General features: G+C 40.4%; 1 long non-coding RNA gene across 2 annotated transcripts in view; it reads right to left on the reverse strand.

The window, feature by feature from the left end:
• Positions 1 to 6,160: 6,160 nt before the first annotated feature.
• LOC106727742 overlaps positions 6,161 to 16,990 on the reverse strand; it is a 137,285-nt gene continuing 126,455 nt past the window's right edge. For both annotated transcript variants that reach the window (XR_001363976.1, XR_001363977.1), the window contains exon 4: positions 6,161 to 6,252. This is a non-coding gene — a long non-coding RNA (uncharacterized LOC106727742). The remainder of the gene's footprint in view (positions 6,253 to 16,990) is intronic.

Below are 16,990 nucleotides of genomic sequence, written 5' to 3' on the forward strand. Positions count from 1 at the left end.
ACTCCTTCTTTTTTACCGCGGTGTAGTATTCCATTGTGTAGATGTACCACAGTTTTCTAATTCATTCATCTGCTGATGGACATTGAGGTTGTTTCCAAATCTTAGCTATGGTAAATTGTGCTGCTATGAACATACGGATGCATATATCCTTTCTGATTGGTGTTTCTGGCTTCTTGGGATATATTCCTAGAAGTGGGATCACTAGGTCAAATGGATGTTCTATTTTTAACTTTTTGAGGAAACTCCATTCTTTCTTCCTTAGTGGCTGCACCAGTCTGCATTCCCACCAGCAGCGCACGAGTGTTCCTTTTTCTCCGCATCCTCTCCAGCACTTGTCGTTTGTTGATGGTAGCCATTCTGACAGGTGTGAGATGATACCTCATTGTTGTTTTGATTTGCATCTCTCAGATGATTAGTGACTTTGAGCATGTTTTCATATGTTTGTTTTTTGTGTTTTGTTTTTTTAACTACAAACCCTTTAGTTCCAAAAAAACAAAAAACGGGAGTGTGCAGGTGGCCCAGGACCCAGTGGGGACTCCTTGGCCTGGGGAGCAACCGAGAGGGAGAGCAAGAGGGAGAGCGAGAGGGAGAGGGAGAGTGAGAGGGAGAGCGAGAGCGAGAGGGAGAGAGAGAGGGAGAGCGAGAGGGAGAGCGAGAACGAGAGGCGAGGGAGAGGCGAGGGAGAGGTGAGGTGCCTTATCTGAATAGTTAGAGTCATATGAGTCAAATATATCTCCAGTAAGCACTAAAGACTTTAGAACTTAGAACTTTTAAATGTAGTGAAAAGGGTTAGCTAGGACTAATTGCAACAAAATTACAGAATTAACTATAAGAACTAATTGAAACAAAATATCAGAATTAACTATATACAATTATTATTTGGGCTATTTGAAAATTTAATTGAGATATTTAGATTCAACAAAATTCACTGATTTGCATGCACAGTTTAGTGAATTTTGATAGTGTATGTAGGTATATAATCATCATCCAAATCAAGATATAAAATAGATCCCTCACCCTAAATTGTTTCATTCTGCCCCTTTGCAGTCAACCTTATTCCCTAACCTCCATCCCCAGGCATCCACTGATATGCCTTTTGTCACTGTAGTTCAGCTTTCTCTAGAATTTCATATAAGTGTAATCATGTAGTATATAGTTATGTTGTATTTGTTATTAATTTAGCATAATGGTTTTTACAACTTTACTGTGGCATATTTTACCAAGTTGAGCAACCATCACCATAAATCAGTTATAGTATATTTTCATCACCCCAATAAGATTCTTCAGGCCTATTTACTATTCATCCCATTCCACTCTTTACCCCTAGCAACCACTAACCTACTTTCTGTCCCTATAGATTTGTCTTTTGTGGAGATTTCATATATTGAATCATATAATATGTGGTTTCTTGTGTCTAGCTCCTTTCACTTAGCATACTCTTTTTCAGATTCATCCATGCTGTTGAGTATATTAATATTTTGCTCCTTTATCACTGATTTTTTACTAATTTTATCAAAATGTGTAGTATTACTTAATTCACTTATTCTGTTCATCTTTTGCTAGACATCTGGGTTGTTTCCAAGTTTGGGGCTATTATGAATAATGCTCTCATAAACACTTTCAACCCTGTGTGTGAAATATGTTTTCATTTCTTTTGGATAAATATCTAGGAGTGAGATTATTGGGCCATATGGTAAGTATATGTATAACTTTATAATACACTGTTCTACTGATTTCAAAACTGGCTGTACAATTTTGCATTCCTCAAGCAATATGTAAGAGCTCCATTGCCCCATAGCTTTATCAACACTGTTTCAATATTCATATTGTCAGTCCTTTAAATTTTAGCCATTTTAGTAGGTGTGCAATGATATCTATATAGCTATTAATATATGTTTATAACAATGCAATATCAATCAAAACCCTAGTGATTTTTAAAGGAATTTAATAGGCTGATTATAAAATATATGTTAAAAGGCAAAAATATTTAGAAAAGCCAAAACAATCTTGAAAATAAAGGAAAAAGTTGAAGGACTTACAGTACCTAATTTCAAGTCCTACTATACAGATTTATGGCAAGATGGTATGGAATTAGCATAAAGATAGACATAGATCAATGATGCAGCACAGTCAGGAAATAAATCCATACTTATATGATCATTTATTTTCAACATTAAAGATACTTGAAATTTCATTCATTCAACAAATACTTATTGGGCATCTCCTATATGCCAGACACTGTAATAGACACTGGGGATATAAGCATTCAAACATCTCTATCCTCATGTAGCTTATATTCTGATTGGGCAAGAAGATGATAGATAGATAGATAGATTAGATAGATAGATAGATAGATAGATAGACAGATAGAGTAAATAATATGTTAAATAATTATAAGTCCTTTGGGGAAAATAAAGCAGGAAAGGACACAGCAGTAATAGGGGTCTGTTTTAAATGTTGTAGCCAGGGTAACAAGCCAGCTACATAACACTACAGGGAGAGGAAACAGCAAGTGCAGATTCCCTGAGGCAGGCCTTGAAGGAGAGAGTGTGGTGAGAATGAGTAAGGTACAGAGTCAGAGTCAGGGGCCTTAGCTAAAAAAATAGGAGCTTGTAAGAACAGTAAGGAATTTAGCTTTGATTGCCTGAGACAGGAAGCCACTGAAGGGCTTTGAGTGGAGAGGTGACATCATATGATTAAAGGTTTTCAAAGAGTTACTATGGCTGATATAGTGAGAATGGAATTTCAAGACAGAAGAAGGGAGGGCAAGGGGGAAGAAGTGTAGCCTAATCCAAAATTAATCTGGCCACCATAAGAGATACCACAGAGTGAATGTTAGAAAAAAGAATATAACAAAAGATACAGATAAGTAGGAGCTAAAGAGAGAGGAGGTAACTGATCAGAGCATTAAAAAGAGAGACAGAAAAAACTAAAAAGAGCATGAGAGGATTGATTTTCAAAAAGCAGAGTGAGATGGTGTCAAATGCTTCAGAGAAGACAAGAGGTATGAGATTGGGAAAAGACCACTGAATTTTAAGCATAAAGGGTTATTTAGTGAATTTCTGTAGCACAGTTTTGGTACCATGGTGGGACCATAGTGGCTTTAGGACAAATGGGGCAGTGGTAAAATTCACTTTCTTAAGACATTTTCCAGTGGAAGGAAGGAAAATAGCATAAACTAGAGCAGTGGTTCTCAACCTTCCTAATGCCGCGACCCTTTAATACAGTTCCTCATGTTGTGGTGACCCCCAACCATAAAATTATTTTTGTTGCTACTTCATAACTGTAATTTTGCTACTGTTATGAATTGTAATGTAAATATCTGATATGCAGGATGTATTTTCATTGTTACAAATTGAACATAATTAAAGCATAGTGATTTATCACAAAAACAATATGTAATTATATATGTGTTTTCCGATGGTCTTAGGCGACCCCTGTGAAAGCGTCGTTCGACCCCCAAAGGGGTCGCAACCCACAGGTTGAGAACTGCTAAACTAGAGGAAAGTAGGGGAAGATGAAGGTTGATTTCAGGATAGGCTAGACCAGTGGCCCTTTAAATACAGTTCTGGCCCTTTAAATACAGTTCCTCATGTTGTGACCCCCAACCATAAAATTATTTTCGTTGCTACTTCATAACTGTAATGTTGCTACTGTTATGAATCGTAATGTAAATATCTGATATGCAGGATGGTCTTAGGCGACCCCTGTGAAAGGGTCGTTCGACCGCCAAAGGGGTCGTGACCCACAGGTTGAGAACCACTGGGCTAGACCATTAAGTCTACAGGCTGAGGAGAAAAATCCAGGGGCCTGGGAATAACAGGATGACAGAGAAAGCAGAAGACTGGAAGAGTGTTGGAGAGGGTGGAGAGTGGAGGAATAGCTAGGGACCAAGCTTCCTAGAATCTCCTAGCCAACTCCAGGAATTGCCTTGAAGGTGTTGTTTCTTTTGATATTTTTTTTTTTGTAGTGTTTGTTTTGTTCTCCTAAAGTACTATATTACAACTACACCAATCCCACTCTGATTTCTCCCAGCTCACATAACAACTTACCTCAACTAGGTTGTCCCCCTCTGCTTTATGTTAACTATAATCCCTTGTTCTGCTGGGGAATCTAAATAGGATGCAAAAATTCTAGGAAGACACAAATCAGTCTTGTAGAAAGCATCTGTTAGATGCTGCCTGGCTGAGATTTGCTCTGTACCAGGCACGCTAATTTAGCGGTGTGAATGGCCTTAGCCTGGCGCTGTTTGCACATTTCATCTGTGAAGCCACTGAAGGTGCTGTTGTGCTCCCCAATACACAACATCTGGGCCTTGCCATATAGGGCAGCCTGGTTCTAAGTAGGAGGTAGGCAGGAACAGCTAAGCAAGACTTGGGAATTTCACCCCCCACATACACATCCTTCTTTAATTTTTCTTTAAAAGGCTCACACCCAGGTTCATTTTCACATACAAAGAAGTCCTTTGTATTTCATTATGACCAAGTCACAAAAGTAAATGTTTTTCTTTAAAAGGAAAGTGGGTGTGGATGATGGTCACTTGGGTGGAATGTGAATAAAGACTTTCCTCCCAGGAAGCAGAACTCCAAAGGAAAATGGAATTATGTTGAACTCCCAATTTGGCAACAATACTTTTAATTATTATGTTTGTTATTTTGTTTTTTTCCTGATCTATAAGGAATTTTGAAAATATTTTAAGTTTAAATATGCTGGGTAGAAAGAATTCTTGTGTCCGAAGCAAGTTACACTGCTCAATAGAAGCAAGGTATTTTCCATTCTCCTTTATTTCAAAAGTGGATGCTCAACTAAAATTTTCAAATATTTTGTTGTTGTTGTTAATCCTCACCTGAGGATTTCCATTGATTTTTTATTTTGTTTTGTTTTTTAGAGTGAGTGGAAGGGAGTGGGAGATAGAGAGAAAGAAACATCAATGTGAGAGAGAGACAACACTCCCATATGAGCCCCAACCAGAGCCAGGGATCCAGGCTGCAACCAACGTACGTGCCCTTGACCAGAATCAAACCTGGGACCCTTTAGTCCGAGGGCTGATGCTCTATCCACTGAGCCAAACCAGCGAGGGCTCAAATATGTTTTAACGTCACTGTAATATATGGAATGCATTTTTACATGGGAGCTAAAAGCAAGTGACCTAACCAGATATAGTTCAATAGGAACAATGTAGATCACTTCATATAACTAACTAAACACACACTTTGGTTTCCTATCCACCACTACACTTTTTGGTTGACCACATGAAGCATTAGCACCCTTTTGCAAATTGTGAAGTAGACAAATATTTAGAGTGAGCTAATGCAACGTTTTTTTTTCTAGATCCTTTAACCCTGTCGACAATAAATTCAAATGTTACTATTTTCCCTGAAGGCTTCATACTCTCCTCTCAGTCTCTTTTTTTTTTTCTTTTTGGGAAAGAATCTTAAAGAATATTAACATAATAAGTCTTTTAGTGTTACACATCACAGGAACTTCTACATTGAAAATGGAAACAACACGGTAAGGCAAGGCAATGAATCTTTAAGCAATTTCAGCTGGCAAACAGCACAAGCTTTCTTTTCTAGAAGAAAGGAGACTTCTAGTACCTTTAAAAAGATACATCAGCATCTTCCTAGTCTGAATAGTCTTAAGTATGGGAAGACTTATAGACAGGCATTTCCATAGGAACAGTTATTAATTCAATAAGTATTTATTGAACATTTCCCCCTGAGGCCCATATTTTACATCATGATCCAACATACACACATATATACTCCAACTTCGGAAACAATATTTTGATTAAAAAATACTTATCTCACTCTGTGCAGTGCACTCTGATATTTTCATTTCTATTGAATTTTTTAAATGCTCATGATATCTCACAACCCAGATTTTATGACCCAGTTTTAAAAAGCACTGTAGAATGTCTGGACCCTACACTGCGCCCTGATGACATGTGCCTACTTTCAACCTTCACGGTAGTTGGAGTGGGAGATATTTTAGAAGTAAGCAAATAATTATAATTTGTGATATATTCTAAGAAGGTAATCAAGATAGAAGTCTGATAAAATTAGGAGACCTAATTTAGAAAGAGTGGTCAGAGAAGACCTCTTTGAAGAGGGAAGTAAGCTGAGACCTAAAGGATGAAAAAGAGACAGACATACCAAGGGCAGGGGGAACAGCATTCCAGGGAGAGGCGACCACATTCCATGAGGCTGGAAGGAACCTTTTGAAGAACTGGCAGGAGGCCAATGTGTCTCCCTGTAGTGAGAGAGGAGAGGGGATTAGAAATGAGGTTGGGAAGAGAAGCAGGGGTACAGCATGCAAGGATTTGTAGGCAATAGTAAACAGTTTGGACTTAATTCTAAATGTAGTGGGTAGCCTCTGACAGATTTTTGAATTGTGTTAAATTAGGTTATGCAGCTAAAGTTACTGTAAATCATTCTGTACTTTGACCTCCATTGTTGAAGAGTCCATACTGCATTCTCAGAAACCTGCCAAGTTTCAGAAGAACTGATTGGCTCTCCAGTGATTTTGGAGGCAGCATGTTCAAGATGAGCTCATGTAATTAGTAATAAGCGAAATAATTCCCTTTGGGAATGGAAAGGACAATAGTGGCAAAATATATATTGTCCCCACTCAAAATCAAGTGCATTTAAGATATTCCCACTCTAAGGCACAGTTTTTTTTAATAGCTGCATAAAATTGTTCATATTGAATCTTTACAATGTGGTACACAGTTTGGTACTCACAAATTTCCATCTCCCTACCCTGTATATGGAAGCTGTGCCTAAAAAAAATAGGTGAAAGATTACATTTGCCAGTTCTCTTGGTATTCCCATTTTATGGCTTTTGTGGGAATGCAGTTCAAGCTTGCCTGCTATTTTATTTAATATGCCTCCTTGTAAATTCCAGCTGTTGACCGTGTAATTAATCCCTGTATGGAAAAAATATTGGCATTCGTTCCTGCAATACCTGAGCTTCATCCCAACAGAATTATATTCATCATAGCCCTTTCCATTACTCTATAGTTGTTCCTCAGAACCATTTTACATTTCACACAATTAATATACACCAGGACCCTGCTCCCAACTTCTGTATAGTTACTCAACCATGACTTTCATTTATTCTCCTTGGTTTGGTAGTCACTGAAATCTAGAATTTTAAATAACAAGCATCTTCTATGTTACTCCTAGAAAGGTTACTCTTAAGTTGTTAACTTACTGTAGAATGTGGTAACTGTTATAAACGTGGTGGTTAGATCCTGATAACTATAACTAATATAAGACAGTCTTTGACATTTATCCTTGGCCACAAGAGTCTCTTTTTAAGTCCTTTTTAGCTTTCCATGCTTCCCCTTACCCTTTTTAGTTATTCAGTCTTTGTGTTCTCTTCTTTCATTAGATTTATAGAAACTCATTTTCCTTTTTACATCAAAATGAAAATGGCCGAGAATTTCAAGCATCACCCTCACAGAAGTATTTGCCTTTTGATAGGGGGCAAAGTTTAAGATAAAGAGTAAATTCACCTGCTTTTTGTCCAGAAAGTGACTGGACAAAGCTCCATAAAGCCTGTATGTCCTTGACATGTCACCCTGTAATTAGTTCTTATACTATATATCTATAAGGCCAGCTCTGTTCACTACAGCATGATATCTCAACTAAGAATAACACCTACATTATTGGTATTGATTTGATGGCAAAATAATCCTCAAACAGTTTCAAAAATTCACATTTAGATAAGTAAATTGATGAAAGATAATCAGCTTTGCAGCAATGTCTGGAAATCAGGTTTGTTTTTTAAAACAGAAAAAAAGACCAATTTATTTTTTAAAATTCTATTTGAAAATTTACCCTAGGATCTTGAAAATATGTGTACTAATGAAAAACAGCTGGATTCAGGACAAAATTATGAAAGTAAATCACACGTTTGACTGGGTATGTTTTCTTTAGGATAGAGATCAAGAAGATACATTGCCAACCCAAATGTAGATGGATTTTAATATGTTTTTGTAATATATAAAGTTAAAGGCTGCTTTGTAAAAGCTTACATTTATTTATCAAATTAAATCTATTTGTCAAATGGGAAAGAATTTGGAGTGAATATAAATTAAAGAGAAAATAGAAAACTTTATGAAGTCCACCTGAGTACAAAATTTTAAAAAGAAAAATGTTGATGAAAATTTCTTAAGAATTTTCTAGTTTGTCATTTCCTCTAGGATATTTAAGGTCCACAGAATGTTTCTGTTAGCCATACACAAACACATAAAAGGAAACAGGTAACAGTGTTAGAAGAAATTTATTTATTCAACTAATATTATTTGAATATTAAAGTTGTGGGAAGTATAAAAGTAAATTAGATATGGAATGTGTCCTAAAAGAGTCTTTTTGGTAGGGAAAAATATGAATTTGAATGATTTAATAAAATATGATGAATCAATTAAATCTATATACCTATAGTAAAAAAAAGATTTCTTTTTTAGTTTTAGAGAATTATCAGAAATATACACATTAATGTTGATATAAGTTAAAAATTATTCTTCCTGACACTGATATAGTAGCTTTGTTCTTGTATTGTGAATTGTTTTATACTTTTCAGATTAGAATGGACTAAAATTTTATAAACATTTTCCTTCAAAATATAAGAATATAAAATTAAACCATTGTAACATATTTTAAACCATAAAAACAAGTTAGTGCAGATTTAGAAATCAGACATCTGGAGGACAGCTTTAGAACAAAGTCTATCCCAAATGTTATCTCATCTATATAGAAACCCATCAACATTCTTACCATAGTGAAGGCATGGCCCATGGGGCAGAAGGCCAGCTGAAGCAAGGCTTTGGTGATAGAAGTTTTCAAAGTTTATCCAACCAAGATGTGTGTTCGTGTGTATGTAAAATTATTATTAAGTAAGTCTACTACACATTGTTGCTGCTTCAATAATAGGTTCCTGCTCTTCCTAAATCTCAAGTTAATTACCCCTTCATATCTTTGCACTCTCTACTTCTGCAAACAAATGGTAGGGAGGAAGTCCATTCTGCAGGCTTACTCTTACCCCCACAAAACTCCTCATTGTAAGGCACTTGGGTTGAGAGTTACTTAAATAAAAGTTTCTTTACTTTTATGTAAATACTAGAGGCCAGTTCAGGAGGCGGCCAGTCCGATCAGGGGAAGACATGCGCTGCCATCACCCCACCACTGCCACAGATGCCCTCGGCCCTCGCAGCTGCCAGGGCTTTGTCCAGAAGGACGTTTGGCTCTCTGGTCTAATTAGCATATTATGCTTTTATTATTATAGACTAGAGGACCGGTGCACGGATTCATGCACTGGTGGGGTCCCTCAGCCTGGTCTGTGCCCTCTCACAATCTGGGACCCCTCAGAGGATGTAGTAGTGCCCGAAGCAGCAGGCAGCCTGGGAGGAACCCAAGCCCAGGCCAGGTGCTGCGCCGCTCCTGCTCATCCTGGCCCCGCTGCACCTGCTGCCACCACCTCTCAGTAAGCTCGCTGAGTGGTGCTCCTGCTGTGGGAGTGCACTACCCAGCAGGGGGCAGCTCCTGCACTGAGTGTCTGCCCCCTGATGGTTAGTGTGTGTCATAGCAACCGGTCAAATGGTCAACCGGTCGAACGGTTGACCTGTCGCTTAGGGTTTTATATATATAGACTAGTGGCCCGGTGCACGGATTCGTGCACTGGTGGGGTCCCTTGGCCTGGCCTACGGGGATCAGTGGACCTCCGTGCCACTGCAGCCCGGCCTTACCCGCCAGCTTGTCGGGCTCCATCCCACTGTCTGCCTCAATCCTGCACAACACGAAGTAGTGCACGAAGCGGCAGGCGGCCAGGGAGGAGCCAGAGCCCGGGCTGGGTGCTGTGCCGCTCCCGCTCATCCCAGCCCTGCTGCGCCTGCCCCTGCTGCTGCTCAGATGTGCAGGGGAAGTGTCCACTGGACAGGCTTGCACCACCACAGCTGAGCTTGCCAGCCATGAGCTGGGCGTCTGGAGCCTGTCTGTCAGCTGAGTGGCGCTTCTGCTGTGGGAGCACACTTCTGCTGGGGGGCAGACGCAGGAGCTGCCTCCTGGTGGTCAGTCACGTCATAGCTATTGCTCATCTGGTCATCTGGTTGCTTAGGCTTTTATATATACAGATGGATAATCTATTATTTAAAAAACTAGAAGATGTATTTACTTAATTTTACTAGAAAATTTTATTTATTTAATTAAAAAATTACTGGTATCTGGGGTGTCCGCCCTACTCTGGACCCTCACCTTCTCATTGGGCCAGTTGAATCCTCTATTGACCCATAAGCATCAGCTCCAGGGCTGATGCTCCTGGGAAATGGACAGAAGAAGGAAATGGGCATCTAGATGACCTCTAGAACAATATCCTCTGCTCATCTTGTCTGCACCAGTCACTGATGCCTTTGCTTATAAGCAACCTCTAGTATTTACATATAAGCAACCTGCCAGGAACAAATAGATATTCCTCTTCATCCAAGTTAGAATGCCTTCCCAGGAAAAAAATGGTCCACTGGGTGGTCAAAGCTGAAACCCTTAAAAAAAAGTGTAACTATAATTATATACATTAAATTGTAAGACGGTTTGTGGTAAAATGCTTTCTGAATAACAGCTAATTCCCAATGGGACTTTTGGAATATAACTTAAAATAGTACCCATGGAAAATGCTTTTCTTCTCCCAACAAAGAGACTGTATTAAGTTGCTTATGGTCTGATTATAGTCAAATGAGATGACGACTGCAGTGTCTTATGTTTTGCTCTTCTCCTTCAATGCCACAACTATAGCCAAGAACACATCTTTCTGATGAGGCAGACAGAGGGCAATTGCTTGCCCTGCCTCCCAAACTTAACATGCACTTCACCCTTCTGGGGAGAGAGGGCTGCAAGGGCACTACATTTAACTTTATACTTTTCTTTCTACTTCAATCTGCTGATCTAAGACCATTGCCACTGTTAATATAAAGTCTTCCATTTTTATATTGATTAGAAGTAGGTTAGGCCTGAAGCACTGATGAAATTTTTAATCATCACCTATGTATGTACATACTATCTATTTACATTCAGCTTTTTCTGTCAAGAAAATAGAAAAGTAATGTTAAATTTTTTCATTTTATTAAAAATAAAGCATATACACACCCCTTCTGCTTTCTATGCTGTAGAATTTTGATCTGATGAAACCCCAAAAGCCAAAAACTATTGGGGAGAATACTGCCATATATCATATTCAGTCTTTAATTCCATTGTTTTCTTTATTCTATGTCCACCTCCATAATCCTTGCTGAGACTCTGTGACTCACATTTATTTGTCTAATACTATGTGTAGCGGAACCTACATCATTCCAACCTCATAGCTGCTCTACTATCTTTTAAGAGATGTTTCCCAATTTCCTTTAAAAATTTTTCCCATGAATGATTTAGTTCTTGGGCCCCAACGTATAATACACAGTAGTCTTCCAAAATGCGGAAGACTTAATGAAATTGGTCAAATACAAATAATCAGAAGAATAGGTTCACCAGTAGGAAGAGAAATAATAATGTGAGGCATAGGATATAAACCCAGTGTTTAGGCAAGTAAATTTTAAAAGATGGTTGTTCAAAAGATGTGTATCTGCAGTCTTGGTGAGGGACAGTCGGATACTTTTTTACTTGGGAATTCTGAAGAATTGCAGGAAAAGCATTAGAAATTCTGGAAAATTGGAGGAACTGTCTAGTTGCACAGTTGAGAGATAAGGTTGGGGGGGTGATAGAAAGGGAACTGAAAAGGAAGTGTCCTCAGGGACTCGGGCTTTCCAATCTTGCTGTGTTTTCATCTGGAATACATTCCTCCTAGATCCTTCCACACTAACTCCAGAATCCCCTTCCCGAGCTTTAAACTATTTCTGCTTTATACATACTAAGAAAACTACTGTAGAGTTTTCAATTAATTTTAAAGAACTGTAGTTTTATGTTACTCAGAGAAACCATTTTTTTTATTGAAGACAGACAGAAGTCTAGAAAATATCTAAGATACACATATACAGAAATAATGTATGAACATTGAGAAGAAAGGGAACAACTTGATTGGATGGAATGCCAAGATCATGGAGCATATTTGCAGTTCTATTGGTGTTATTCAACAAATTTTAGGCAATAAACCGGAATTTTAAAAATGAAATCTCTAAAATATTATTTCCATGCCATTACTGGTTGCTTTAATTCAGTTTTTAAAAATATCTTCTTAATCCATCTATTTCTCTCCATCTCCACAGCCTACCCTGTCTAGTTACCATTCTTGCTTTCCTGAAGGACTGCCCCAACTTCCTCACTGGTCTCACCATCCACTGTAATGCCTTCCGATTTTTGTCCACACTTTAACCAAAATGAACTTTTTGCAACAAAAATATTATCCTGCTGTCAGTATAGTCTCCTAATATGATGATAGAGTGAACTTCTTCTCACGGCCTCACATCATCCCATTCTGGCCTCGGCTCCTGTGCATCACCGTCTCCTCCATTGTACTGCTGTAACCACTCTGGCCTACTGACTTGCTCTTTCTTCCTCTCTGCTCTGACCTCCCAAACAGTCTGGGAACACTGTTCACCTCCGCCTCTTCTCATCGTATTAACTCTTGCTCATTTGTCAGATTTCAATTCAAATATCACTTTACCTCAGGAAAGCACTTCTTCCCCACCTCCCAGACTGCATCAGAAACCCTTGTAGTACCTCATACCTTCCTGTTTTGTTTTTTTTTCCTTCATACTAATTCCAGTTTGCCCTTATATTTCCATTTGTGTGATTATTCCTGTCATCTCTCCTTTTCAATAAATTGTAGATTCCAAAAGGGCAGAAACTCTGTCTTTTCCATAATTTATTTCCCCGCTACATGGTTATACCTACTAGAAGGAAGACTGGAAATATTAGCCTAGCTGTATACACAGGAAGAAGAAATAGGGTTGGGAGCTCTAGGAAGTATTTGCCAATCTGCGTGCCAGGTACTTAACCTTTTAAATGTCCAAAGATTTATGTATACTTTGTACCATGGAATCATTCTGGTATTTCTAGTTAAAACCATTTAGTCATGGTGACATCAAGGAAGTTCCAATGGGAGTTAAATTTGATATTGATGGCCTAAGTTTTCAGCAAGTCTGCATCAAGCTTTACTGCTTTAACCTCCAAATTAGTGGAGTCACTGAAGCATCTCCCTCCTAGACCAGGTGTCGCAGCTGCTGCAGAGCACTGCCAGAGCTAAGATCCCCCTCAGTGATCATTTCTCACAGGCCACACCACTGCCTGCCCACCTAAGGAACAGGCCTCTGCATGGACACAAATAACAGCAGGGAAGGAGGTAGAATTTCTAGCACTCAGGCTGCTAGTGGGGTGTGGGAGGGAGGACAAAATAATGATTCTGGATCAGGAAAAGTGAAATAATATGGTGGGAAGAGATCAACCAAAAACTTCTAGGCATATATGCATAACCCATGGACACAGACAATAGGGTAAAGGCCTGGGGTGGGGGGCAATAAAGGGTCAATGGAGGAAAAATGGGAGACATATGTAATACTTTCAACAATAAAGGTTAAAAGAAAGAAAGGTGTGTCCTCACATTGTTCATACCACAGAGGCACAGGAGCCATTTTAAAGGCCTCTCCCACTCTGCCATTTGCAATGCTTTATCCTTACCTTTATTATAGGTATTCTTTAAGGATTCATTTTATAGTTCAGTTGAAAGAAATAAAAGTATTTTAAAATATTATATTATATGGACAAAGAAAATACACAATGAAAAAGCAAAGTACCAGTGGCCACCTCGAGGGTAGCTCTGCGGCGTGCTCGGACATGTGCTTGGCCGGCCGCAGGATGGCTGTGGCTGGGTTGGGCTGGTTGAGGTGGTGCATGGGCCCTGCTGCTCTAGAGACCACACCCCTCAGCCCTGGAGCTGATACTCAGGCCTGGCTCTATCACAGGAAGGTTGTTGATCACTATGAAAATCCCAGAAACGTGGAATCACTTGACAAGACATCTAAAAATATTGGAAAGGGCCCTAGCTGGTTTGGCTCAGTGGCTAGAGCATTAGCCTATGGACTGAAGGGTCCAGGGCTCCATTCTAGTCAAGGGCATGTGCCCTCAGCCCTGGTCAGGGTGCATGTGGGAGGTAACCATTCAATGTGTCTTCTCTCTGTCCCCCTTCTTTCCACTCTCTAAAAATCAATGGAAAAATATCCTCGGGTGAGGATTAACAAAAAAATAATAATTCTATACAATAAAAGCCTAGTATGCTAAGTGTCTGGTCGCCTGGTCAGCTATTCAGCCAATCAAAGAGTAATATGCTAATGATATGCTAAGGCCACTCAACTGCTCGCTATGATGTGCACTGACTACCAGGGGGCAGACAGTCAACCAGTTGACCAGTTGCTATGATGTGCACTGACCACCAGGGAGCAGACGCTCCAACTGGTAGATTACTTGCTGCTGGGGTCCGGCAGATCGGGACTAAGCAAGATGGGCCGGACACACCCTGGAGCCCTCCTGCGGTCCCTCCAGGGTTGGCCAACCTCCTGCATCCCTCCTCAGCCCCGATCATGCACTGGTGGGGTTCCTCGGCCTGGCCTGCACCCTCTCGCAATCCAGGACCCCTCGGGGGATGTTGGAGAGCTGGTTTTGGCCCGAGCCCACAGTCCAGGCCAAGAGACCCCACTGGTGCATGAATTTGTGCACTGGGCCTCTAGTAAATAAATAAAAAAAATGTTGGAATTGGATTGGTAGGGGCTGAGAAATTACAAATTCCAGTGGGTGAAAAGGGGAAGATCGTGGATGCAGGTTTAAAACATTTGTCTGTGGTTCTGCAGTTACCTCCAGCTTGTTAGCAATCCAAAGGGTGCAAGGGAAATCTTTGGAGGAAGCCTTGACCATCTAAAACACAGATACCTCCAAGGACCTATACCTTCCCCCTGTGATTTACTGCTCCATGCTGGCTGAAGATGCGATCACGGCTGCCCAGGTTGATTACAAACTGAAATAAGACCCCAAGAAAAAGAGGCCAAGAAATGAGCCCTTGGCAAAGCTTCCAGCAGGACCCTTCAGCTGCTTGCTCACCTGCCACTTGTGCACCCTAGATCACGGTCACTAACCAGTGGTCCGCGGACCACTGGTGGTCCATGAGGTCCTAAATGTTGGTGACCGCTGCCCTAGATTTTGTAGATTTCAGAAGTTCCTTGCTCTACAATGAAAGAGCTATGCCATATACACAACATGTGCAGTTCACATTGTGGCTCTAATGCAGTGATGGCGAACCTATGACACGCGTGTCAGAGGTGACACGCGAACTCATTTTTTTGGTTGATTTTTCTTTGTTAAATGGCATTTAAATATATAAAATAAATATAAAAAATATAATCTTTGTTTTACTATGGTTGCAAATATCAAAAAATTTCTATATGTTGACACGGCACCAGAGTTAAGTTAGGGTTTTTCAAAATGCTAACACGCTGAGCTCAAAAGGTTCGCCATCACTGCTCTAATGCAAGCAAGATACACAGTTTAATTGTTCTGAATCCTATGGTTTCTTTTAGCTGACTTTTAAAGCCTTAACCAAGTTTATGTATATTTTGAATGGTGTGTATGGCCTCAAAACTGAAATCAGTAATGAAGCCTCAAGTTTTGCTAGTCCATGAAGTGCACAAAGATCTATTTTATATGAATTTGTTTTATTTTTCATTGTATACAAAACAGATCTGCATATATATAATAAATGAATGCAAGGCAAAAAAAAGCAAAATACTTGTATAAGAATTATCTATATCTATATAAAAGCCTAAATGACCGTTAAGACCGAATGACCAGAACGATTGGTCAACTAGTCACTATGACTTGCACTGACCACCAGGGGGTAGATGCTCAATGCAAGAGCTGCTCCCTGGTGGTCAATGCGCTCCCACAGCCAACCTCCTCGCAGCCCCTCTCCCCAGCCAGTCCCTTGATCGGCCCCGATGGGGGGAGGCTGGACGGCCAACCTCCCGTGGCCCCACCCCCCCACCAGCCAACCTCCCGTGGCTCCTCCCCCCAGCCGGTCAACCTTCCACAGCCCCTCCCGCCCCTGGCTGGCTGGCCAACCTCCCGCAGCCCCTCTCCCCCAGCTGTCTGGGCCCCCCGATTGGCCTCAATCCAGGGGGCCCACCAGCCAACCTCCCATGGCCCCTTCCCACCATGGCCTGCTGGCCTCCTATGGCCCCTCCCTCCAGTCATCCAACATCCTGCAGTCCCTCCCCACCCACAGCCGGCCAGTCCCCTGACCAGCCGGCCAAGTTCTTGTGGTCCCTTCCCCCTGCCAGCTGGCCCCCCCAATAGGCCCTGATCAGGGTGTCAGCCGGCCAACCTCCTGGGGTCCTACCCCCTGGCTGGCTGGCCCCCTGATAGGCCTCAATTGCCAGCCAGGCCGAGGGACCCCACTGGTGCATGTACTGGGGACCCCTCTAGTAAATCATAAATTAGAAAAATCTGAAATTATAATTCAGGTAAGCAAACTATCCCCCATACTTTTAACCTTCTATAATATCCATTAATCATTTCATCCTACCAATTATCTAAGCAAGAAACAAGATAGTAGTATCTTACTTCTCTTGACTCAACCATATCTAGTCTATCAACATGTGATGTTTAACCAGTATTCTATGTATTTCTTTATTGACTGCCTTCTCTCTACCACATTACCTAGCATAGACCCCATCATATTGCCCCACAGAATTTCTTCTCACAAAGATTCACCTGACCACCACACCCCACTTCTCCAACCTTCACACTACTGTGCACTCTCCTAATGCTTTGAATACACCTCCATATTATGTCAACTTTCTGTCCACCATAGTCCTCATCTATAACATAGAGGTGATATTAGGATTTAAGTCATTGGGTTGTCATAAATATTCAAAGAAAGTGCTTGAAAAGTTCTCATCACTATGTTTTGTAATTATTTCTTACTAGAGGCCTGGTGCACGAGATTCGTGCACTCG

The sequence above is a fragment of the Myotis brandtii genome, unplaced genomic scaffold, assembly GCF_000412655.1.
Source record: "Myotis brandtii unplaced genomic scaffold, ASM41265v1 scaffold470, whole genome shotgun sequence".
Lineage (NCBI taxonomy): Eukaryota > Metazoa > Chordata > Mammalia > Chiroptera > Vespertilionidae > Myotis > Myotis brandtii.